The sequence below is a fragment of the Ictidomys tridecemlineatus genome, chromosome 14 (genome assembly GCF_052094955.1).
Source record: "Ictidomys tridecemlineatus isolate mIctTri1 chromosome 14, mIctTri1.hap1, whole genome shotgun sequence".
NCBI lineage: Eukaryota > Metazoa > Chordata > Mammalia > Rodentia > Sciuridae > Ictidomys > Ictidomys tridecemlineatus.
In genome coordinates, this window is record NC_135490.1 from 18,438,955 (window position 1) to 18,465,357 (window position 26,403).

Sequence of the window (26,403 nt, forward strand, 5' to 3'; positions counted from 1 at the left end):
GTGTCAAACCTAGCTTTTGCAGGCATTAGGTGTTTTAACCAAGCAATGACTAAGAAATTCCAATTAAAATCATAATTATAGCCAATTAATTCACGATTCTAGGCTTTGGCATTAGGAATTAAAGGAGTTTACTATTGAGTTTATTTATGTTACAAAATTTTGCTTATTTAGTTTTTTTTATATGGTGCTGGAAATTGAACCCAGTGCCTCATGCATGCTAGGCAAGTGCTCTACCACTGAGCTGCAACCCCAGCCTTATGTTACAAAATACACTGCACACTACATCATCATTGTTAATCTTGAAATACCTGCAGATTATTTCACTTGATAAATTGTTCTCTCACATTACATATCCATAAACCAAATTGTTATATGTATAAGTGTATATCTGAATTTATTTTTAATGGATACATAAAACATAAAGATTATATATATTAACGTTATGGCTATGTTATGGTAATGTTATGGTTTAGATATGAGGTGTCTCCGAAAACTCATGTGTGAGACAATGCAAGAAGGTCTAGAGGGAAAATGATGGAGTTATGAGAGTCTTAACCTAATCAGTGCATTCATCCCCTTAGAGGGATTAACCGGGTGGTAACTGTAGGCAGGTAGGATGCGGCTGGAGGAGGTGGGTCACTGGGGGACATCCCTGGTGAGCACAGTTCTCTTTCTGCTTCCTGGGGCGATGTTCTGGACTGCTTTCCTTTGCCATGCTCTTCTGCCACGATAGTCTTCCTCACTTCTGGCCCAGAGCAGTGGAGTTGGGCATCTGTGGACTGAGACCTCTGGAACTGAGCCCCCAATAAACCTTTCCTCCTTTGAAAACATTCTTGTCAAGTCTTTTGGTCACAGCAGTGAAGAACTTGGCTACAACAGGTGATGAGATATTTTGGTACATGTATACACTGTGTAATGTTTAAGTAGAAATATTTTTTAAAACAGTGATTATTAAGAATGCTTAATATGTCAGAGCATGAACAGTTGTCAGTTTTTACATTTGAGAGTGATAAAAATTATGGATTTTCAGAAGGATATATGAAGGTGAGAAATGTACCTATTATAATAATGAAACTATTATTTTGAACAATAAATATCTGTTGTGCTTTGATTGAAAGACATTCATTTTTTAAGGAGCTTCCAATACGTAGGGAGGTTAAGACAGACACATGCATGTAGTAATTGAGCTAGAAGATGGTGAGTACCATAAAACCAAGAAATACAAAGTGAGGCCTGAGATTAAAGAATGGAGGAGGATATACTTAAAAATGACAGCTAGAAGCCTCTGTGGAAGAAGTGGTCCCTGATTGGCCTGAGCCTTGGCCAGTGTAGTTGAAGAGAGAGGGGAATTCTATGAGAAGCAAAACTATTCATCAGTAATAGAAGCCCATCTTTTCCAAGAGTGGCCCTAAGATAATGTTTAGAAAATAATACCCGAATGCCTTGAGCCTAGAGCTTGCTGTGCAGGTAGAGGAAAAACAATTTTAACAGACTTTGGTTACATCATGGATATCCTTAAATGTTAGACCAAGGGTTGAGATGAGTCACTAACTTGTAAAAAAGGTAATGCATGCCTTTGGCAAGTTTAAGGAGGTGTTGTATACTGCCCATCTGGAGGTCACTGTATGGTCCTTGGTTTGAAATGAAGATTCATTCCAGGGGAGAGTTTAAAGATGGAGGAAAATATTTAGGAGTCATTTGCCTGACTGGTGAAGGTGAAAGTGGTCATTGTGGATGAGACTGCCATGGTAGGGAGATAGAGGGAGAAGGCGTCTCCGGAAAGATCCTTAGAAGGCACCAGCATTTTTTTTTTTTTTTTTAGATTAGAGAAGCATGAAAAGACACAGAGAAGTAGACAAAGAGTGACAATGATGTAAATCAGTGCCAAAGAAATCATGGAAAAAGAGAGAGTCTCAAGGCAGAACTGTGGGCCTAGGACAATGCCAGGTGCCATGGAAGCTGAAGAAGTGGAGGAACGGGTACAAGTCACTCGCTCCAGGGCTGGTTTGCGGTCACTGAGGACATGTGGTAAAGCAGCTTCAGGAGGGTTAAGAGGAAAGAGTGAGACACAGAGATAAGGAATAAATGGAATACTCTTTAGCTCTCAAACTGTCCTGGTTTGAAGGGCTGGGATGTAGCTCAGTGGTAGAGCACTTACCTAGCATGTAGAGGGTCCTGGGTTCAATCCCCAGTATTGCAAAAACCAAATAAACAAAAAAAACTGCCCTAGTTTGGATGATGTGTCAGCTTTTTGTTACTGTGATCAAAATACCTGACAAGAATAGTTTAGAGGAGGAAAAGTCTATCTTGGGCTCAGTTTTAGAGGTCAGTCCATGGGTGGCCAGCTTCACGGTTCTAGGCCTGAGGTGAGGAAGAACAGCATGGTGGAAGGTACTGCTCAGTTCATGGCAGTCATAAATGGAGAGAAAGAGAGAGAGAAAAGGAGGGGAGGGGAGAGGAGAGGAGAGGCAGGGAGAGGAGAGGAGAGAGAAAGAGATTGGGGGAGAGAGTGAGAGAGGACCAGGGAAAAGATATAATCCCCAAGGGCACATCCCCAGTGACTTCCTCCAGTCACGCCCACCTGTCTACAGTTACCACCCAGTAGTCCATCAAACTATTAATTCACCAAATGGATTAATCAATGGATGAGGTTATAGCTCTCTTCATCCAATCTTAGACTTTTAAAAGTTGTCATCTCTGCCATTTAATAGCTAACGGTCTTGGAGAATATCTCTAATCTCTTCTCTATGGGGCTTAATTTCTATCCTATCACATCATAAAACCTGTCCCATAAGGTTTATGTGGGGATGAAATAGTATATGTAATGAGCCTTGCACATTTCATAGCACACAATATGCGCTTGATAAATCAAAGGGATTATTATTAGTCTCCAAACTGTAACACCTTCCCATGACTCCCTGTATTGATGAGGTGTGGAACACTTGCCTATATGAGTAGAAGAAAGTGTTTGTTCAGGGGAATGCAAGATGCTCTTGAAAAGACTTGGTGGTACCCCGTATGAGTCCCCAAAAGCTGGCAAGAGGAGTTTAGACATAATGGTCTGCAACTGGGCCTTCTGTGGGCTCCTAAGTACCAATGGTTCTGTGGAAATTGGTCTTAGAGTAAAATTATTTATTTGAATATTAAGCCAAATGTATTAAAAGTTGGGGCAGGGAAGTAGCCAAGAGGCTGTTAAGTCAATGCTGGAATAATTCACTCAGGACTTGGAAGAGTGGTAACAATGGAAAGAAGAGGAAACGATGGAAAAGACAGACAAAAATCAGTAAATGTATAGATTATTTACTTTTTGTGTCAGTTCTTTCTACTTTAGTTAGAATTAATTTTCATTAATAAGACATTTAATACTCAGTGAAAGTATCTTTACGGATCAGGCACCACTTTTAGTTTGAGTCAGTATATTCATGATAGAAAAGGGTGATGTGTTCATAATAATGGTGGCAACATTTTTAGCCCAATTTGCTCAGTTTTCACTTAGACCTTTACCTCTTTATGTCTTTGAATGAATTTTGTAAAACAACTGGTCCCATCTGAATCATCTCTGTGATTCTCAGAGTTACTGAGAATTCTTGAGATGCATCATTCACTCTTGAAGGATGTTTGTGCTTCAGATGACTCTGGCTCATGTGAATTAAAATATAAGCTTCAAAAAATATATATAAACTTCAAATATATCACAGAAAGATTTATTCTCCTACTAAGAAGAAGAGTCGGTACAAAAACCTAAGACTTTGGCAAGTTGAAAAATGGAAAGGGGAAAACTATTTTCATTTTTATAATACTTAAGATTTTTTTTCCTTTGGAATAAGATTATTGTTTTGAAATCTGGAAAGTGAAGTGCCACTTTCTTGTTCCCCTTTTCTCACTTTGGAACCAGCAGCCACTGGGAGGTATGTGGTCCTGTACTCAAGTGTGGGCACACCAAGTTTGAGCTCAGATTAAAGAAGTCAATGCTGAGAATTGATGAAAGCTCCTGGTGATCATGGAGAGTATTTTGCTTGCTACTTGGTTCATTTTATAGCTCTGAGAAAGCTATTAAGAGGAAATAGCTGAAGGGTGTCTGGTTTATGATGTGTGTATATTGCAGGAAAACCACCACCATCTCCCATTAAAACAAAGAAAGCCTCGCTGTGTGAAAGGAAAGCAGAGTAAGAAATTCAAAATAAAAGAATCACTCTTGAGGGAATGAAGTACATCTTCCAGAAGACAATTTATGAGCATTGTATTAAATAAAAACTAATATGTACATGCTGATGAGGAAATACTGTGGAGTAGTGGTATGAAAAACATTCAAGAAATCTGTTTTTGTAAAATCTGGAAACTGGAATAGATGCTCATTAAGGTCCAGCTGTAAAATCCTGCCACCACTATTAACGTGACAATGATTTAATTGTTGTACCAAATTTAAATTGCAGCATATGCCATGGGGAATGTGCTTCGCTGGCTTGCTAACAACATTAAAAGAGGAAGTGGAAAGCCTCTTGTTATTCATGTTTTTAATTTAGTTCTCATCTTTTGTTTCTCCTCTTTTGGGATTTCATGATAATCCAGGACAATATAATTGAACTGACTTCATGGTTTTCTCTGAGATTTCAGAGTCGGACTGTCTCAATCTCCATCCTAAAACTTGCCTCTTTTATTTTAATGGCTGGGAAAAAAAAATTCTTCCTGTTATTATTATTATTTTTTAAAAAATATTTTTAGTTGTAGATGGACACAATACCTTTCTTTTGTTTATTTAGTTTTTTTAATGTGGTTCTGGGGATCGAACCCAGTGCCTTACACATGCTAGGCAAGTGCTCTACCATTGAGCCACAGCCCCAGCCTATTATTATTAAATTTTACAACTTTATCAAGATGAGAATTCACAGCAAAACAATTCACAAAGAGGATTAAAAATTAAGTGCTCTTGACTATATACACAGAATTGTGCAACCATCACCCCAATTTTAGAACTTTATTTTTTATGGCCTTAAAAAGAAGCCCCATTCCAAACAGCAGTCACTAATTATTGCTCTATATCCTCCCAATCCTCCTCCATCAACTTTAGGCAACCACAGTACTTTCTGTCCTAATAGATGTGCCATTCTAGACATTTCATGAGAACGGAATCATACACTATGTCGTCTTTTTTATCTGGCTTCTTTGATTTAGCATAATGTTTTCTAGGTTCATCCATGTTGTAACATGTATTAGAACTTCATTTCTATTGCCCAGTAATATTCCAGTATATGGAAATACCACATTCTATTTATTTATTCATCAGTTGATGGACATCTGGATTGTTTCTACTTTTTAACTATTCTGGATGATACTGCTGGGAACATTCTTGAGTTAAGTTTTGTGTGGATATGTTTTTATTTCTTTTTTGGCATATACCTAGTAGTTGAATTGTTGGGTTATATTGTAACTCTTTGTTTAGCATTTTCAAGAACTGTGAGACTGTTTTCAAAGTGACTACTCTATTTACATTCCTATCAACAGTGTATAAAGTAACTATGAAAATTTTTACACTTGACCTAAGCTTAGAAAAAAAGAACAAAACAAAAATGTATGAAGGTTCAAATTTCTCTATGTCCTCACCAGCTTGGTATTAGCTGTGACTTTGATTATAGTCATGCAGCTGAGTGTGAGGTGATATTTCATTGTTTTGATCTGCATTTCCTTGAAGGCTAAAGATATTGAATATCATTTCATGTGATTACTGGCCTGTGTTTATCTTCTTGGGAGAGATGTCTTCATTATTAATGAGGCCATTTGTCTTATTATTATTGAGTTGTAAGTGTTACCTGTATATTCTGGAACCACGTCCCTTATCAGATAATTTGATTTATACAAACTCCTTCCCTGTTTAAAGTTTAAATGGGTACCATACTTATTCCCAATGAGTATGGCAGAATTTTGGAGATGGATGAAGTATTTATTTGTAACAGAGTGGAATTCCCATTGTGACAAAGATATGGCAGGAATTTGGAGATGATGGAAGGGTCACCATGTGACAAAACAGACAGGATTATTGGCCTACATATTCTCTCATTATTTTCTATGCGATTCCTCTGTACCCATTACCTGTGTCTAGCATAGATAGTGTTTTCAGATGAGTTAAAAGTTTGGTTTCAAAGGGTTTTGTCTATTCTCATTTCATTCAGTTCAACTGGCTGACTTAAGTGAACAGGTATGGAAGGTAAAGTATTTTCAGATTGTTAGCTAGATACCAGAGATTAAAGATATAAAGACAGTAGCATTTATTGAGGATTTATTCATTGTCAGTCATTTTTTAGTTTTCTCTCCACTTCATATGAGACAGAATAATGGATTGCTTAACATCATCAGCTAACAAGTGGTGCAACGGGAACTTAAAAACCAAAGATCTCCTTCCAATATCTAGACTTGTTGCAATGTACCAGTGGTTCTCAATCTTGAGAGCCTGCGGTAAAGCCTTGGAGGGCTGTTAAAACAAACATTGATGGCGCCCTACCACCAGAGTTTCTGATTCAGATCTGTGGTGCGTCCTGAGATTTTGCATTTCTAAGTTCTGTTCCCAGAGATGCTTATGCTGCTGGCTCAGGGACCACACTTGGAGCCACTGTAGCACTCTGTGATGTTTCCCGTGTGTGTCATTCATGATATTCAAAGAGCTTCCAGTTGTGGTAGAGGAAACAATATAAAGTCAATAATAGTTACAAAGGGGTGAAGTATACATAGACTGGGAAAATATTCCTGCAGGAGATATTATAGAATTGAATTGGTTTATGAATAATATCTTTTCCTCTGAATGATGAAATCACAGAAGAGCAACTATCCCTTCTTTTGTTTGTTACAAGTATGTTTAAGCAGCTGTTTTTCAGTGACTAGTAATCCTAGAATGGCTAGTGTGAAAACTACAGAGAGGACAGCCAGATTGTTACTTCAAATGCAGGAAAGTAATATGAATGAAGTGTGTTAGAATCTTCTCGCTACCCTTATCTCCTATAGTCAGCTCCAGTGAATTGATGCCATTTATGTGGAGAGAATAAAATTACTTAATGGGCTTAATTGATAACTTATTTTAAACTCTGAGTCTTTAAATCTACTATATGAAATCTTGATAAAGAAAATATCAATAACAGCAGGATATTAATGCTTTTCTGAGAAACTATTAAGTACTGTGGTGATCTCATCCTGGAATAAACGTGGATGGGCCAGATTTTATTAACTGTTTTACAGTATAGTTTATTTATTTGTACGATGTGTTTACCCAGGGACCTTCATATTGTTGAATTATATAAAATTTCATTTCAGATCCCAAATTAACTAGATTTATGGAATCTAAGATTGTGAACTGGTTGGTTCTCTTTCTGAAGTAATTTTATCTGTCAATACCCTCCCTCTGGGCTGGGGATGTGGCTCAAGTGGTAGCGCGCTCGCCTGGCATGCGTGCGGCCAGGGTTCGATTCTCAGCACCACATACCAACAAAGATGTTGTGCCCGCCGAGAACTGAAAAATAAATATTAAAAATTCTCTCTCTCTCTCTCTCCTCTCTCACTCTCTCTTAAAAAAAAAAATACCCTCCCTCCTACATCAGAGATCTTAGTGGGCTAGTCTTTTTTTAAAAAAATATATTTTTATTTTTTAGTTGTAGTTGGATGCAATACTTTTATTTTATTTATTATTTTTATGTGGTGCTGAGGATCAAACCCAGGCCCTGGAGCGCTCTACTGCTGAGCCACAACCCCAGCCAAGTGGGCTAGTTTTAAACTATAGGAATGACTTACTGAGAAGAACAATTTCAATTTAAAAGGTCAAGGTCAAAAACTAAATCATTGACTTGCAGAGCTTTGAACAGACTCCTTTTGCATGCAGCCTTATTATTAATGGTTCTATTCACAGCTGTGTCCAAAGGAGAAAAATCGTAGTCACGCTGGGTGAGTAAATGAGAGACCAGAGGTCTCTCTGTTGTCAAAGAACCAGCTATTAATGGTGATGTATTTCTGTTACACATTTAGAATCTTGTCATGCCAGAAGGTCCTGAAATAGAAACTCATTAGTACTTCATTTAATAACTGCAAACTTATAAGACTTTAGCTTATCTAAAAAAAAAAGAAAGTAAGGATAACAAAGAGAGGGAACCATATTTGTCTTTGTGTTTGTTCCTTTCCAAAAAGGGAAGGTAGAATAATTTATGAGAAGATATTTCAAAGATCTAATTGAGAACCTGAAGTTAGCTTAGAGAATGAGGACTTCTAGCTCAAAATTAATTTTCTTTTCCCTTATGATGTCATTGTGTCTCTTAATTTTAGTGAGATAGGGAGGGAGGGTGTGTGTGTGTGTGTGTGTGTGTGTGTGTGTGTGTGTGTATGTGTGTGTGTGTGTGTGTGTGTGTGTGTGTGTGCACGCGTGCTCATGCGTTTTGGGGTTTCTTTGCAATGGCTACTTCAAAACAGGAGGCTTAAGGACAACATTCAGCAGAGGGCTGGATCAGGGAACATCAGTGGTAAATTCCTGGCTGCACTTATAGATAAACCCAGCGCCAGAGAGAGGTGAATGGAGGATACCGCATCTCTTTCCAACCCCAAAGGAAGCCGGGAAGTGATTATTTCAATATTATCTAGGAGATTTCCACCACAGTCTTAAGATAAAAATCTAGCCCATTGTTTCTGAGAGTTGGCTTCTTTCTCTTCTCCAAAGAGAATTTTTTCCCCTTTCTTTCTCCTCTGAGGAAAGAAATTATTAAAACAAAAATGCATTATTGGAAAAGGAGTTTTTAGTAGCAAGACAGGAACCATCTGGACTTCTTAAAAATGGACTTTTTTTGTGAACTTTTTCCTTCATCTCTCCTTCTCTATCTTTCTTTCTCCCTCTCTCTTCTCTGTTTCAATTTTCCCTTCTTCTACTCTTTCCCTGAACCCTTGTTTTATTTAGTTTATCTTATTCTGCAGAGCTCACTGTCAACCATCTGGTACAGTTGACATTGTACACGATTGCTGAATCAGTACCGTGTAAATTGCTAAACGGCCAAGAACAACTTTGATCAATGGATGCATCCTCAAATTCTCCACTGAATGAGAAATGAGAAATAGCTTCCCCTGCTCTTTGGGGTATGGCCACTTTAAGTCTAACTATTTTTTTTAAATTAATTTTTATTTTTTAGTTGTAGATGGACACAATGTCTTTATTTTATTTATTTATTTTTTATTGGTGCTGAGGATCAAACCCAGTGCCTCACACATATGAGGCAAGTGCTGTACCACTGAGCCACAACCCGAGCCTGATCTTTCTAGTACATATGGAAACCCTATGTTGTGTTTGAGGGTGTTTTCTCACGAGTTTTTAGGTATGGGTCAGGATATAGGGTCTATGCAAGCTGCTTTTATTAATTTACTCAAATGATTAATGCAATAAAAAGAAAAATGTGTTCTTATTACTATCCTAATTCTGCTAAATGAAATGCTACACCCGCTGCTGGTGGTTCAGGGAGAAAACTTTCCTATAGCAGAAAGAGTGGGCAGAAGAGTAGTATGGTGAAAAACTGGCGGCTGGAGTCTAATCCCTCCAAGAGATTGAAACCATCTTTCTTTTTTTTAAAAAGTTTTACTGAGGTAAATTTTATATACAAAAAATTGCCTACATTTAATATGTATAAATTGATGAGTTTGGATATATGCAAACATCTTTGATATCATCACAAAAATCAAGGTAATTGCTTGCATACAAAAAATCATACTTACATATATACTGTAGTGACTACATAGTCATTTTTAAAATTTTTGAAACCACCTCTTGAAACTGAAAGCACTCCCATCCACAAGGGTGCCGTCTTTTCTGTAATCATTGGTAACTGTTTTGGCCACAGTAAACGGCTGCTGAGCTGCTACCCTTGGCTGAGCTAAGATGTTTTTCAAAAGCGTCACACTTACCCCTAAGGGACAACTTTTATAGTGGAACAGCCTCTGTCTATAAGTAGCGCAGAATTAGCTATTTTTAGAGAGCATTTGGACCTCAGCCAGCCTGAAAGCTAGGGTTTATAAATTTGTTAAACAAAAGAGGTTTTGTTTGAAAGGGTGAAGCACACTATGGAAAAGTTGAAGAAGAAACAAAGAGAAAGAGGTAAACTTATCCTGATATTTAGAAGAACAGTTATGTGGACTATGGATTTTAGAAAATACAGTTTTCTTGGTGGTGGAAAAATTGTAGATATTAAATGCCGGTTATATTTACACCTTATATTTACATAGTACTTTATATTTTTTCAATAAATACTAACATTAGTAAGCACTTAGTATACATCAGGTGCAATGCTAGATGCTGCATAAGAGAATAAATAAAACATGCATTATTTAATTACATCCTCTCAATAAACTGTAGGAATCAGCTACTTTTGTTGTTGTTTTGGTACTGGGGAATTGAACCCATGGGCACTTAACCACTGAGCCACCTCCTCAACCCTTTTTTGCATTTTATTTAGAGACAGGGTCTTGCTGAGTTGCTTAGGGACTTGCTAAATTGCTGAGGCTGGCTTTGAACTCGAAATTCTCCTTCCTTGGCCTCCCTTGCTGCTGGGATTACATATGTGCACCACCACGCCCTGCCCAGGTATTGTTATTATCTTTCTTTTACAGATTAGGAGACTGAGGCAGAGAGAAGCTCTCTCACTTGCTCAAAGGTTCATAGTCAGGGAATGGGGGAGTCAGGATTCAAACTCAGATTGTTTTTAATCTGATCCTGTGCTTGTAACCACTGCCTGGCCATCTCATTCAGTCAGCTCTGTCACTGCAGACTTAATTTTAAAATTAACACTGCAAAGAAGGCTTAGTGGGTTGTTCCCATTGCATTAGCAAATACAAAAATATTTTGAAAATTTTAAATTGCCTTGGTTAAAGCTGCATGTTGTGAAGAAGTTCTAGATTCATCTCCCTCACCTCTTGCCTTGATTAATGCTTGATTCACTGGCATCTCAACTTCACCCTTATAATCTGAATGATTTTTCTTAAACATAAAATCTGTGTTGTTGTTCTGCTTAAAACCTGTTATTTACTTATATACTTAGAGCCAAACCCAAACTTCTTAGCATGCTTGTGAGACCCTTCATGGGTCCTTGCTCACCCCTGCACTGAATTTACTACGTGCATCTTCTTCCCCTCTGAGTTCTGGTCCTACTTGGCCTTTTCTCATTTTTATCATTACTTTTTGTGGTACTGGGGACTTGAACCTAGGGACACTCTACCATTGATCTACATCCCCAGCTTTTTCTATTGCATTTTATTTTTTATTGATACTAAAAATCTTTTCTATTATATTGTATTTTTTATTGATACTAAAAATCTTTTTTTTTTTTTTTGTTAAAAATGGGTGTCTGTTTTTTATTTTGAGACAATCTCTCACTAATTTTCTGAGGCTAGTCTCTAACTTGGAATCCTCCCGCTTCAGCCTCCTGTGTTGCTGGATCATAAATGCACATCGCTGTCCCTGGTGACTCTTCTCATTTTAACAAGACATTCTCTTTCTTCCCTTTCACATGTTGCAGATGCTCTTCCCTCTGCCTCACATGCTCTTTTCTTCCCTTCCTTCTCCTCTCTTACTTGTACCTTCTTTCTTTGTTTTTTTTTTTTTTTGGGGGGGGGGGAGAGGTACCGGGAATTGAACTCAGGGGCACTAGACTACTGAGCCACATCCTCAGCCCTATTTTATATTTTATTTAGAGACAGGGTCTCTCTGAGTTGCTCAGCACCTTGCTTTTGCTGAGGCTGGCTTTGAACTCCCTATCCTCCTGTTTTGGCCTCCTGAGCTGCTGGTATTACAGGCATGTGTCACCACTTCTGGCCCCTTCTTTCTTGCATATGTGGTTCCTTCCTTCCTTCCTTTCAAGACAGGGTATTGCTAAGCTGCTTAGGGTCTTACTTGCTGAGGCTGGCCTCCAACTTGCAGTCTCCCTGTCTCAGCCTCCAGAGTTGCTGGGATTACAGGCATGCATGCCACTCCTGTTTCTTTTCTCAGTTTCCACCGAGATGCTGCCTCTCCACTATGTGTTGTAGTTGCCTGTTCACTCCTGACTTTGCTCCACTGGAAACCCCGTGATGGTGGGACAGAAGGGAGAGTAGGGGGATATAGAATGGGGATCTCATCACACAGTTCCTCTGTAGCACACAGAAGGGGATGTGCCAGGACATTTAATCAATGGACAGCATCTTTTGAGCAGCTCATTGTCAAACTTTGTCAGCTGCAATGCCAGGTGTGGGCAGAAGCTAGGGCAGTAGTCCTTGTGTATCCATAGGCTCCATATCCCCAGATTCAACCAAGTGCAGGGTGAAAATATGTGCAGAATTTTTGCATCTATACTGAACATGTCAGGCTCTTTTTTTTCTTCTCATTGTTCCCTAAACAATATAGTGCAAAAACTATTTTCATAGCATTTACATTACATTAAGCACTGTTAAGTAACATAGAATGATTTAAAGTATATGGTGAATGTGTATAGATTATATGCAAACACTATGTCATTAGAAGGGATTTTGGTATCTTTGGTGAGGGGGTCTTGAAACCAATCCCTCACAGATAGAGAGGGATGTTGTATAATGGAGAATTCAAGGGGCTTTGGAATCAGATGTCACATTTTACCTGTGAGACATTAAATAAGTTATTTAACTTTACCGAGCTTGCTTTCTCATATAAAAAGTGGGGTTCACTAAAATGTCCTGGAAAGTTTTGTGGGGGAAATGGACATGGAAATAGACAGTTGTGGCACATGCTAGGTATTACGACACAGGCATGAACAGAGTGCTGTGGAACACAGAGGAGGAGGCAACCAAGACAGCTCGAGGGGTGGGAGGAGATGTCATTGAGGCCTCTCCTTTGTCTTCTCAGAGCTGCTGGCATAGATATGCCTGGAGAGACCTGAGAGTTGGGCAGGTGTTGATCTTTCTGGAAATTCGTAGTCCAAGGTCCTTCTGAACTAAGGATAGAGCTAGTGATCTTCCATTCATTCATATTTATGATTCTATTCTGAGTTCAATTATTAATAGCCTTTGAGAAATATTCTATTTAACTATGGACAAGAAGAATGTTTAGTTTGAAGCATTTCCTGAGTTTGCTTATAGTGAACTGGGAAAAAACATCTTGGTTTTGCTTTTTTTCTCAAAAATAGCAAATTTACTTGTTTTTCTCCTGCAACATAATAGCAAAAATAAAATCCACAAAGAATTTAGAAAAATCTCTGTAATTCTTGTTTTACATCTTGACTGCTTCATGAATTACTAAAATTATTTGTGCAATTACCATTTAAAGAGGGTCCTTATCAGGTTGGTCATATTGAAGTTATCTTGAACATAGGTCTGTGTCTTTGGATAAAAATCTATTTTATTCCAAAGAAAGGATTTTTTTAAGATAACAAAAACAGAGGGGAAAAACAAAGGACTAAATTTTTAGGAATCTTACAATGAATAGGATGACCTGTTTTTAAAAAAAATGAGTTTAGTCAGAGTATATTTGTACCTACCCTAAAGTCAGGCATTCTTTCCTACAAAATAAAATTTGTTATGCTTCTAAGAATAGTTTATATATATATATAAATAAAAACAATGATACAACCAGGAAGCTAAGAATATTTTCTTGCATAAATTGTGTGTGTGTGTGTGTGTGTGTGTGTGTTTGTGTGTGTGTTTTAACAGCCTGAGCAGTCTTTCTTTGTAAGGCACCTGGCTCCTACCTGGCTTCATTACTAAGGTAATTTGGTGACTGATTCACAGGATTTGAAGAAATTCTGAACAAAATATAGGTAATATATAAATTCAAAAGAAGAATGCATGTAGAAACAGAATTGAACTTGAAAAGTAGCATCTCACATGACTGCAGGGACAGCTGGTTATCATCTTAGCAGGAATTTATATTGTGAAGTGAGTTATAGTGACTTTGCAAAGTGCCACATTGAGAGATTAGGACTTATTAAAAAACAAAATATATTTAACACTAGAAGAATGTGTCTCAGAATTACCTCATTGCTAGGAATTAATTCCAATTGGGTATGCTTGAATGAGACCTTGGTTTTGAATCTGATTTATTTCATCCTCAGCCTCAATGAAAACATTTATAGTGCCCATCCTGAAACTATCTCTGGATCACTGACTTTCTGATTGGTGGAAAGACCTCTGGAGAAAGCTCTTTACAGGTTGCCAAGACAGTGAATTAATCTCTTTCTTCTCTTAATATGGGGCCAGCATACAGGTGTGTTTTCCCCTGTCATTTTGTAGGATCTATTGTTGTTCTCTAGGGAACTATTGTATAAGAACTGTTTTGGATTATCTTTTAATATTACTGTCACATAGAGTGTAATTTTAATAAATTCTTTTATCATTTGGACTAAGTACAGCAAAATGAAAGCCGAGGAGCTTGTTCAGAGGATCTGTCACCATAATCTTTAATGCTTTTTGAATATTATTTTATCTTATTGTATGTTTTGGGACAATTAGTAATGACTAATACTTCAATTTTCACCATGAATAAGACTTTTGGTGAAACATTTCTATTTCATGTGTCTCTCTTATTCACTGCCATTGCCTAATTATTTCCTAACTCTAAAGTGTATAACTTAAGTTATATAGAAATGTATAGATCAGAATTATTGCACCACCTTCTGCTTTCTGATCATCATGTGAGCTGCTTCCCTCTGCCACATTCTTCTACCATGATGTTCAGCCTTACCTCCAGCCCCAAGGAATGGAGCCTGCTGTCTACAGATGAAGATCAGTGAAACCAACTCCTTAATAAGCATTCATAGTCAGTTTTTGGCAGCATTAGAATCACTGAAGGAATTCTGAGATGTTATGGATGAAATTGACTTGAGTACTTGAGTCAGAAAACCCTACACGGAGTGCAACAGTGTACAGAATTACATTAGGGATCCAGAAAACAGTCTATTACAAAATTTGAAAGATGTTTTAGAAATTGATTTTCCAGCTCATAGTATCCTGGAAAAATATGATTTTACTATGGATTGTGGAATTTGTTATGCCTATAAACTTGATGTTACTTTTCCTGATCAAGTGTGAATTAATTCCCAGTGTGGACAGACTTTCCATCAAATATATTTATAGGAGTGGTTGAGAGGACTACTCGCTAGTAGACAGAGTTTTAAAATCATCTTTGGTGAATGTCCATACTATAGCAAGCCAATTACCTTGAAAACATCTAGAAGGAAATCCTGAAATAAGAAATATTGCTATGAAGAAATAGAAACTATTAAAAGGATTTTATCTGATATCTTCAGAGAATATATAAAGCAAGACATACTGAAGCCATAATAATATACACCTGCCTTTGCCTCTTCAGTAAGAGTAAACTGGGAAACTGTAGCCAGAGTCCTGTAGAACTTTGTAAGTGTGTGACTCCTGTACCAAATGAGGAAGTATATGTATACCAAGGAGGAAATCTTGACTTGTTGATTACATCTGGACTGGTAGAATCTTGATAGGGTTCCCAAAATGAATTTGAGAATTGCGCTTAGCTAGATTGTTTGAGAAAACCATTTACTTCATTCACAAGTTCTGAAGACTCATGATATTTTTGTCTTCTCTCTCAGCCTTTCTATGGAAAACATACATACATGGTTTGTTAGACTCAGTTATTTGTGGCTTTTGTATATTCTGTAGGAATGCTAAATAAAATTTAATTAAATTAGAAACAAAATTAAGGCACCCATGTTATATACATGGGACAATTAGTAATGACCAATACTTCAATTTTCACCATGAATAAGACTTTTGGTGAAACATTTCTAATTCTTGTGTCTGTCTTATTCACCGCCATTGCCTAATTATTTCATAACTCTAAAGTATATAACTTAAATTATATAGAAATGTATAGACCAAAATTAATGTACCACCTTTGTGCTTTCTGATCATCATGTGAGCTGCTTCCCTTTGCCACACTTTCCCACCATGATGTTCTGCCTTACCTCCAGCCCCAAGGAACGGAGCCTGCTGTCTATGGATGAAAATCTCTGAAACCAGACATGTTGTTGCATATAGTTCTTCATCTTCCTTTTTGAGTATTATGGGATAGTGATTTAAACATTGTAATGTTATTGCATCTGGTCCTCAAAGGAGGCCGATCTTCTTTGTTTAGTTTAATTTTCTCGAGGATCTATATCCACCAAAGGTAAAAACCAAATGTAAAAAGGGAATTGGAACCTGGCTTTGGTTCCCAGTCCTAGGCATGGAATCAGTGTTTTTTTGTAACTTAGGTGCTGGACTAGTCAAGATCCCATCTGTACTTTTCCTGCCAACTCAGCCCTTTCCATGCTTTGATGCCAACTCAGCCATGACTTGAAATGTGTGAATCAATGCCTTAAGGTAAGGTATAAGGGAGCTTTCCAGCTTGTTAATAAAGCCAATCCTGATTTTTCAAGCTTGGCAGTGGATGGACAAGGGACAAAAGAAAGGTTTAACTAGCTTCTGGCCTTGACTGCCCACCCTTCCTCCATTCTCTACCCTGCTGGGACCTCTCATCCCTAGGATAGCTGGGGATGGGGTAGGGACCCTCCTCCTCTCAAATGCTCTGCATTTAGTGTAGCTCACAGGAAGGTGAAGCACTTATTCAAAAGGGTGATGTAGGATTTGGGGTAGCAGAATAGAAACCATCAAGGGGAGAAAATACAGTAGACAATTTAGGTTCTTCAGTGCAATTTTCTTGATCTCCAGAGCTCCCCCAAACTCTTGTTTGATTCCAGGCTTTGCTTTACTGATTTTTTTTCTTTGTGGTGCTGGGGATCAAACCTCAGGCCTTGTGCATGGTAGGCAAACACTGGACAACTGAGCTGTGGCCCCAGCTCTTCCATTCCAGGCTTTGTACATGCTATTTCCTGTCTATTTCCCTTGCCTTCTCCAGCATTGCCTGGCTCTTTGTTTTCACTCACTAGATTCCTGTGTGGGTGTCATATCTTCCTGCTTCTTGAGGCCTGGATTCAGTTTGTCCCTATATGGTATACAGTTGTCCTAGATATGCCTCCTCATCTTCCTGTTTTGCACTTGTTGATCCTGTTAAGCCATACACTCTGTGGCACTATTTTGTTTTCAGCACCTTGGACAGTCCCAGACACACAGTGGGCCCTCAATAAATACTTCGGGATGAATGAATGCATCAATGAGCAAATAGATGGGGGGGGGGCGCGTGGGGGCACAGATTAAGAGTCAGAATGCTGACACTCAGCTTCCCCTCACCATATGGGATGCTTCCTTCATTGTAACCTTGCAAGACTATGGCTGGGTTTTACTTAGAAAACCAGGAAGTTTCCTCAGAAAAGATGCAAATCAACCACTGGGAAAAGGGAGAAGAGAAATGGGGCCATTTTCTCAATTGGAAAGTAATATGAAATTGATTAAGGGGTGGAGGAGGGAGAGAGTAAAAGGGTTGGCGGATCAGCAGGCAGAAGGTGTGGTGTTGGTGGTTATTGACATACTGTTCAGTTTTGGGCTTTTTTTTTGGGGGGGAAGGGAGTGAATTTTCTAGAAGTCAAAGTAGGTATATAAAATTACTTGAACTAAAAAATGATTCCCTTCATCTTTTTGAATGACATTTGACTTAGGGATACCCACTATTGAGCAATTTCTACAGGCCCAGGCCTTCATAGGATTATCTTCTTTAATACAACAATGTAATGAAGAAGGAATTATACTTCCATTACAGTTAAGGAAACAAGCTCAGAGGGATTAGTTAACTTTAGGGTTAAAAAGCTAGCAAAAAGTAGAGCTCATCATTATTCATCTTTCATTCCACAAATATTTGTTGGTAGTAAATGCTTTTTCCCCCACATGTTTTTTTAATTGGCGCATTATAGTTATACATGCTGATGTGATTTGTTGGTATGTATTTGTCCCATGCACACAATATAAAATATAACAATATAATTTGGTTAATATCACTCCCCAGCACTTAGTAAATGTTTTTTTTATTATTGCTTTGTCTGTTTTGGTGGTAATTATTGCTTTTCACTTCTAACTATGCTTTTATCCCAGAGAAGGCATGTAGAAAAGAAAACTAACTTAGGCAGATCATATTGGTATAAATGTGAAGCCTCCTTTTTCTCATCCCAAAGTGTGCAGGGTCTTAAGTTTAGTTACTTTTATTACAGCTTTAACAACTGGTCTATTTTTTTCCCCCAAACCTCTGAATCCCTAGTCCCTAGAGTAGTGGTTGGAACATGGCGGGCACTTAATACAAAATTTATGGTTGATGAGAAAGTGGAGGACCATAAATCATTTCCATTTATTATGAAAAACATGACCTTGTTGTCATATTCTGTGTAAGGGCAATTTCACTAAGTGTGAATTATGAAGAAGTTCAAAGATCAAATCCACGTATTACTATTATACTCACTCTTGGAATCAATTCTGAGGGAACTGAGAGTTTCTTGCCTTTGAAGCCTTTAGCCTAAGATGGAGGACACCAATGCAGGTGGTCATTTAGAATCATGGATTCATGGCTTTGCAAAATGGTTTAAAACACAACTGTCAGCCAGCGGAGATAGGAGCGCATTTTGTGTGAATGAGAAGTTAGCCTACTGATTGACATTCAAAACCTGTTGGATAAATGAGGACACATGAGAGTGGGAAGAGCTGAGTCGATCAGATTGGAGCAGCTCTCCAAAATCACAGAAGGCCAGAAGGTGGTGAGGGAAATGCCAGACAACAGACTGGGAGAAAAATCAACAAGCCAAGAAAAGTCCTAGTTGGCCTTAAAAGAGGCAGATGGCAACAGGAAGTGTTCAGTGAGGGGTGATGATGCAAAAATGATGAAGATCTCCATCTGTAGTTGGGTTTAGAGGAAAAGTAAACTCCTGGCTAGTGCTGCAAGGAAGGGTGACAGTACAGCCACAGAATATTAAGTAAGTATGTGTTTGGGCCAGGATAATAGAAATGTGAGATGCGTTTCTCCATCAGAATGGAAATTTTGTTTACTTAGAGATGGTGACCGACATTGTAACAAGTGTTTTCTTTTGCATCAAACAGTTGGATTTGTATAAGACCTGTTTCTTCCACCTTTTTTGATATAAGAAAGTTTTCCACTAAAAGTGTTAGTAGGTTCCTAAAGCAGCAATGATACTTTCCTAACGGAAAGAAAGTACTAGACATTCTCTGTTTCCTGGAAAGATTTTTGGAATAGCGTATGGAAATGAGAAATAACAACATTGAGCTTTAAAGAACTTTAATTTGAAATTTTGAGAAAAACTAGAGCAGAGAAAACTGATCACTTGCAAAGTTATGATGAGGATTTGAAAAATAATCATTGTAAATGTTTGAGATGTGGTTGAACATTCACAATTGGGATTAGTTTTTAAGTGAAAGGACCTAATTTTCTGTGCTGAAATTTTAGGTCAGAGCTACTTATTCCATTTGAACATGGCAGTGTCCAACTTGAGAAGTCAAATAGGCTCGGGTTTTTAACCCAGGTCTAGCCCATTAAACCCTTCCAGTTATGTGCTTTAACACGGTCTTTGATTTCATGCATCAGAAATGTCAGATGCTCTATTTTTCTTTAGAAGGAATAGTAATTTAATATGCTGGATTCTTCTCAGAGATTTTTTTATGTTTTTCTCTTTGATTTTTAGCCACACTTACTGAAGTGTAAATTTTATATTTTAAACTTAAAGACTAGAGGAAAAGGCTGGGAGGTGGTTTGTGTGGTGCTGCTTCTGCCCTTTACCTTGACAATCGAAGGGATTATTCAGTCCAGCGAGAACTGAAGGGAAATAATTTAAAACATTAAAGAAATTTGTTTTACTTTTAAAGGCATGGTTTTCTAGATGGAGAAGCAAACTTACATATCAGTGATATATATTGATGTATACATATGTATATATGTGTGTATTTTTTTTTTTTTTTTGTGGTGCTGGGGATTGAACCCAGAGCCTTGTGCATGCTAGACAAGCACTCTACCAACTGAGCTATATCTCCAGCCATTTTTTTAATTTAATTTTTTTAGTGGTTGATGGACCTCATTATTTATTTATTTATTTTTATGTGGTGCTGAGAATCAAACCTAGTGCCTCACACATGCCAGGCAAGTGCTCTACCACTGAACAACAACCCCAGCCACATATTAGTGTATATATATATTTTTAAATTAAAAAACTTTTATATTTATTTATTTATTTTTATGTGCTACTGAGGATCAAACCCAGTGCTTCACCTGTGCAAGGCAAGCGTTCTACCACTGAGCTACAACTCTAGCCCTTAGTATATTTTGGAATAAATGAAAACTATGAAATCTGGGCACTCTACATAAGTTATTTTATTTAATCCTCAAAATAGCCTTTAAAAGTGATTATTATCATTCTCATTTTATAATTGAGAAATTGGAGGATCATGTAAACAAAGTTCCTAAAGTCCCACATCTATTGAGGAACAAGGTTAGGATTTGAACTGAGTTCTTGTGAATTCCAGCTGCTCTCATTATGACAGTGCTTCCTAATGGATTTTGCACATTACATCACTTAATCTCATTGTCCATTAGTCTCCTTGTTCTTTGCACTTGTTCCGAGCTGGTGCTCAGGCATACATACACTAAAAAAGTTCCAAGAGAGATTCTGATTTGAACCTCTAGCTGGGACCTGCTTTGTCCAGAGTTTCAAAAACCAACCAACCAACCAACCAACCAACCAACCAACCAACCAACCAACCAATTAACTGACCATTATAGTCTTTATTATATGATGGTAGGTGATGATCTAAACATTATTTTTCTCAAGTTGCTAGCCAATTGAACCAACCTCCTTCACTGAATAATATATTTTGCCCAAAGGTTTAGAGTGTTTTTTTTCATTAGTTACTAAAAAATATAATAGCACACATACACACATGCGCGCACACACACACACATGCCTTCACATGCACGTAGTTGTTTCCCATTTCTTGTGCTTTTACACCTTTTTCACTTTTATAGCTATATGTGTGGGTATCACTATCTCAAAGGAATGGTGCTTTTACTCATCCTCATTCTTATGTTTTTATCTTTAATAACTTCAAAAAATTTTCACTAGTTTTTCTTTTGTAGGAGGCCTTCAGAATCATTGTATCATGTAATAAAATTTGTCTTTTTTCTTTTGAGTGAAAAATGCACTGAAGTTTGAATTTCAGAAAAATGATAATATTTTATATCTTTGTTAATATTTATTTTTTAGTTGTAGATGGACACCATAGCTTTATTTTATTTATTTATTTTTAAGTGGTGCTGGGGATTGAACTCAGGGTCTTGCACATGCTAGGCGAGTGCTCTACCATTGAGCCACAACCCCAACCCCAATATTTTATATTTTTGCTTCTCAGAAAATTACAACAATTTTGTTAATGTTGGGAATATACTTCTCGTTATAGTCATTCCTGTACAAATAATTTTTTTATTGCCACCGAGGATGAATTATCTTTCATTATTTTTGTACAAGAACTATTGATTTTTTTATATAAACCTCTTATTTTTGGCCAATTTGCTGAGCTCTAAATTCCAGTTGCTGGCCAGTTGATTCTTTTTTTCTGAGTATATTGCACAATTTGTGCACAGTATTTGCATTTAGCTTATCAATTTTTGTATATATTGATTTTCATATGTATAATTTAATATTTCAGAATTTCTAGTGCATTTTACATGACAATACCAGTAGGCATCCTTCCCCCGATGTTAGCTTTTCTGTCATGTATGATGGCCCATATGCACACTCAAACATGTAAAGAACTACTCTTGATCTTGTGGAATAAATATTTTCAGTATTTGGAATAATTTATTTGTTGTTATTAAATGCCATTTTGTTTTAAGGTGAATTTTTATTTAAAGGATACTAAGAATAAACTCTGAGCCAGGTTCTTCTTTTAATTTATTTTCTGCTGTTTCATTTAGCTTTTCATATCTACGTTCATAAAAGAATTTGGCCTGCACTTTTTAATTTTATAAATTAAAAATTTTTTTTGTCATATTTGGAATTGGAGTTGGATTGTATTTTCAGAAAACCACATCGTTGAGGTCTATGTGTTTATTAATGCTATGGGTTGGGATAAGGGTTCCCCAAAGGACCATGTGTTAAAGTTTACATTGTTAGGGTGGTGATATTGGAAGGTGGTGGAATCTTTAGGAGATGGGGCCTTGTGGGAGTCCCTAGTGCCCTGAAGCTAAACCCAACCTCTTCCTCTTCCTTTTTGCTTCCTGGCTCATGAGGGCAATGCTCTGCTCCACCATAGGTTCCCGCCATGATGTGCTGCCCTTGCCAGAGGTTCTAAGCCATTGGGGTCTTTGGATCTTGGATTAAAACTTCCACAATCATGTACCAAAATAAACCTTTTCTCTTTTTAAAAATAATTTTTATACTTTTTTTAAAAGGAGCTTTGAATTTAATGCAAGTTTAGTCTGAATAGAGTACCCTTCTCTATATGTTAATTGCCTCAGGTATTTCATTGTAGTGACAGAAAGCTGACTAATACAATTAGTGTAATGGTTATGTCAGGTCTGTGTTGTACAAGGAACTTGTACTTCTTAGCACTTTTCTGATGATTAGTTACTTCCTCTTTACTGCCTAAGACTGATCAAATTAAGCTCAATCTTAAGGCAGAAACCTATTGAGCATGTAGTAGTACAGCAGAAAGTACTTTAAAAATTGCTTCTTTTCTAACCCTCCTGTTGGGTTCAGAAAATGGCTTTTGACTATCCACTCTGAAACCTGTTTTTTTTTTTTTCCTGAAGTGCAGGGAGGTGCTCTCTTGGAAACTCCCTTATCTGACTAAAGGAGTTTCTCCTGATGGAATGCAGGTGCCTTGGATCTCTTCTCTGATATCTCATGAAACAGGGAAGATTAACTCAGGAAAAGAGATCCAAGGCCTAACGCTTCACAGCAGAGAGATTGTATCACTGATCAGCCATCTATTTTTCTGAGGGCTGTTACCTGGGATAATTCCTTTGCCTCACAAGAGAGCCTTTGTTAGCTGAGAAATTCCTCTCCCTACCCTCCCATGGCCTGTATCTATCTCTAATCCTTGTTGCCACCTATTCCCAGAAACCCCAAGTCTGTACTTCTTTCTGTAGCTCAGCATGTTATTTAAGCATCAACCATCTGGCCCTTCTTTGAATTTCCTACTTGGTGTGACTCCTGCTTCCTTGCACATTAAGAAATTGGTATGTCTTTTCTCCTGCTGATCTTTCTAGTGTCCATTTGTTTTATAGATTCAGATCATGGAAATTTTAGGATGTGAAATGAGAAGGGTTTTCTTTTAGTCCTTACTCCCCTTTATTAGGATTTGGAGACTTTTCATTGCTGTGTTTTTTAGGCAACTGTTTTTTGGGGGCAGAGAATGACAGATATGTTGAAATGTGTACTTTCAGGACTTCCTGCCTGGACATTGCTCTTTGTCCTCCGGTGGGGACCGAGGGAGCTGAATCTTAGTTGATGTCATTTGTATGGTTGATAGGAAATAACCTCTGCCTCTGTTCTATCTCCTGGACTTGGTATTTATAACTTCCATCTTTATTGTCTTATTGACACAGATGGAGCTAGTTCCCAGATTGGTGAATTCTTTGTTCTTCTCCAAGTTTGCCCAATGAATCCTTCACATTTACTAATTCTGTGTTCTTCCTGCTCTTACAATAGGACCTGGGAAGTTTCCTTGCCATCCTTCTTTAGTGGATCTTCTTTTTCAGAAGAGTACATTTGAGTTGCCATTATAGAATGCTTGCCTATTGTTTAATTATGGCTAAGCACCTTTTTCTCCCCTTTCCATCTGCCTTATAATGCTAGTTAATATCATATCCTGACATAGGACCCAAGCTATCCAAGCAGGAAAGCGTATTTGGATAGGTAGTGCTTTTTCAATGTACTCCCATTTTAAGTAATGTGCAATTGTACATAGCATTCCATTTTAATATGTTTTCCTCTAGGCATTATTTCCATCTATTAATTTCTAGAAATTAATAGATGGAAATAAATAAAATAAATTTTATTTTTTTTCATATTTTTTATTGGTGTATTATACTCGTACATAATGGTGGGATTGGTTGTTACATATTCCTACATATATATATACATATATACAATATACATATTGTATATTGTATACATATATACAATATACCAATATAATGTGGCCAATATCCTTCCCCAGTATTTCTCCTTTCCCTCTCCTCACCAACAGCCTCCCTATTTCCTTTTCTTTACTCTGCTGATCTCCCTTGATTTTCTCTCTTTTTTTTTTTCTATAATAGTTTTGCAAGAGGTTTGTTTAGTTCAGTATTTTGTAAGCTGTTCTCCTCAGAATACTAAAAAAAATGGGCAAATAAGCTTGGGAAATTGTACTAAATACCCTTTTTGAGGATTCAAAGTACATATTAACATAAGAAAAGATCTGAGAAGTTTTAAAGTAAAAGGAGAAACTTTTGAAGTCTACTTAAAGATTAAAAGAACTTAAAATAAAGAACTTATTTGTGTAGAGTAAGACTTTTTCTTGGCACAGCAATCTATCTCTGGGATAGATTTTTTTTTTTTTCTTAACATCCATTTGAAAAGTGCTACTTTATTTCACCATCAATATTGTTACTTTAAGTAAGGAACTTTAGAATTTATTTATCCAAGGCATTTGTTTTCTTTCTCCTGATTTCTTTTTACATATATTTTAATTTTTATTTACACTTAAAAATATTTCTATCTTTTTACAATTTAAACACTGTTTAGGTCATTTGTTTTTTATATTGAAAAAGAAAAAAATTAAAGCTATGACATTATCTCTGAATATGTCTTTTTAAAGGTTTTGCTACTTAGCAACCTTATTATAGATATTTTATACATGAGTGATTTGTTTTTAATTTTTTCTTTGACCTCACTTTCTAGATAGTTTTTAAATTTCCTATTCTATGTGTCTTTTTGAAGTTTGATTAATTTTCCTTTTTATTATGTGGTTATTAGAGAATGTGATCTAGATTCTTTCTGATTTGTAAAATTTTACCTTTTAAAATTTCTGTGACTGATTATCTAATTAGCTATTTTATTTCTTATGTACATTACAAAGTGATTTCTCTGTTTCTAGATTATTAAAATGGGTATGTTTTGATTCATTTTATTTTTCTTTTTAAAATCTCCCTTATCCTTCCTTTTGTCTACTTGATAAACAGATGAAGATGGATTGGTCTCTAATTAATTGTGTTTGGTTATTTTCTACTCATTCTTGCAAAGGTTTTTGTTGTATATATTTTCTTGCTGCCTTATTCAGGGTTTCCTAGCTGGCTATTGTATCTTTTGAAAATACGAAATACTACTTTTCACCAATTTAATTCTTTAAAAAAAAAATGCTGGACACTGTGGTGCATTGACTAGGAAGGCTGAGGCAGGGGGATCCAATATTTGAGTCAGGCCTTAGCAATTTAGTGAGACCTTTCTCAAAATAAAATAATAATAATAAAAAAGACTGGGTATGTAGTTCAGAAGTAAAGCGCCCCTGGGTTCAATCCTCAGAACCAAACAAACATAAAACCACATACATACATAACATGTAGAAATTTATTGTCTACAGTTCTATAGGTCCAAATGTGAGGCCAGTATCATTAGTCTAAAATAAAGTCCAAGAAGAGGTTTTAGATTAATGGTTCTCAACTGCATGGTATTTTCTACTTGGGACATTTGGCCATGTCTGCAGAGGTTTTTGGTTGTCACAACTTTTGTGGCTGTGCAAAAATCATAAGTGGAGAGACATGCTATTGGTACTTAGTAGGTAGAGGCCAGAGACACCGCTAAGAAACTAAAATGCACAGGCAGTTTCCTACCAGAAAGGAAGACCTGGCCCCAAAGATCATTAGTGCCTATTTTAGTTTAGGCAATACCCATCGGTGCCTGGATGAAGGCTTCAGCAATACATTTTTTTGTGTTGTACTGTGTAGTCAGGAGCTCAGGGCTCTCACAAGCTGTGATCTAGAGTCTAAACCAAACAAAATAACTGATACTTTTCCCACGCTGAAAACATTCTCTAGGGAAATGCTTTTCAATCCTGGACTTTTAAGGTTCTATTCTTAGTGGCTCAACCAAAACCTTATGTCAATCTATAAATACTGTTCCTTCAAGAAGGATATGAATAAGCTTCGTTTCTGTGTTTTAAAATGGTAAAATCGAAGGTTAGGTATTGAAGCAATTCTTTCTGCTGAATTACATTTTAAGGTTAACCTTTGCTATACTTAGTGATTTATTTGGTTTAGACAGGAAAATGCTAAATCCAGGGTCCAGTTATGGTGATTAAATCATCTCCAGTGCTCTCTGACATCTATGCCCTGGTTTTGTTGTTGTTTGTTGCTGCTGCTGCTGCTTAAAGGGTCATGCCCACTTTACTGCTCTACCAGCAACACAGGAACATGCAGACCTTGTTAGAAATGCAGGCTCTTAGACTCCAGACCAGTCT

General features: G+C 37.0%; 1 protein-coding gene and 1 non-coding gene across 2 annotated transcripts in view; both read left to right on the forward strand.

Moving 5' to 3' along the window:
• The window catches only part of Cpe (carboxypeptidase E), a 110,212-nt gene that overhangs the window by 27,327 nt on the left and 56,482 nt on the right, over positions 1-26,403 (forward strand). The window lies entirely within an intron of this gene.
• Positions 2,129-2,200, forward strand: Trnaa-agc (transfer RNA alanine (anticodon AGC)). Its single transcript has one exon. It is a non-coding gene; the product is annotated as a tRNA-Ala (tRNA).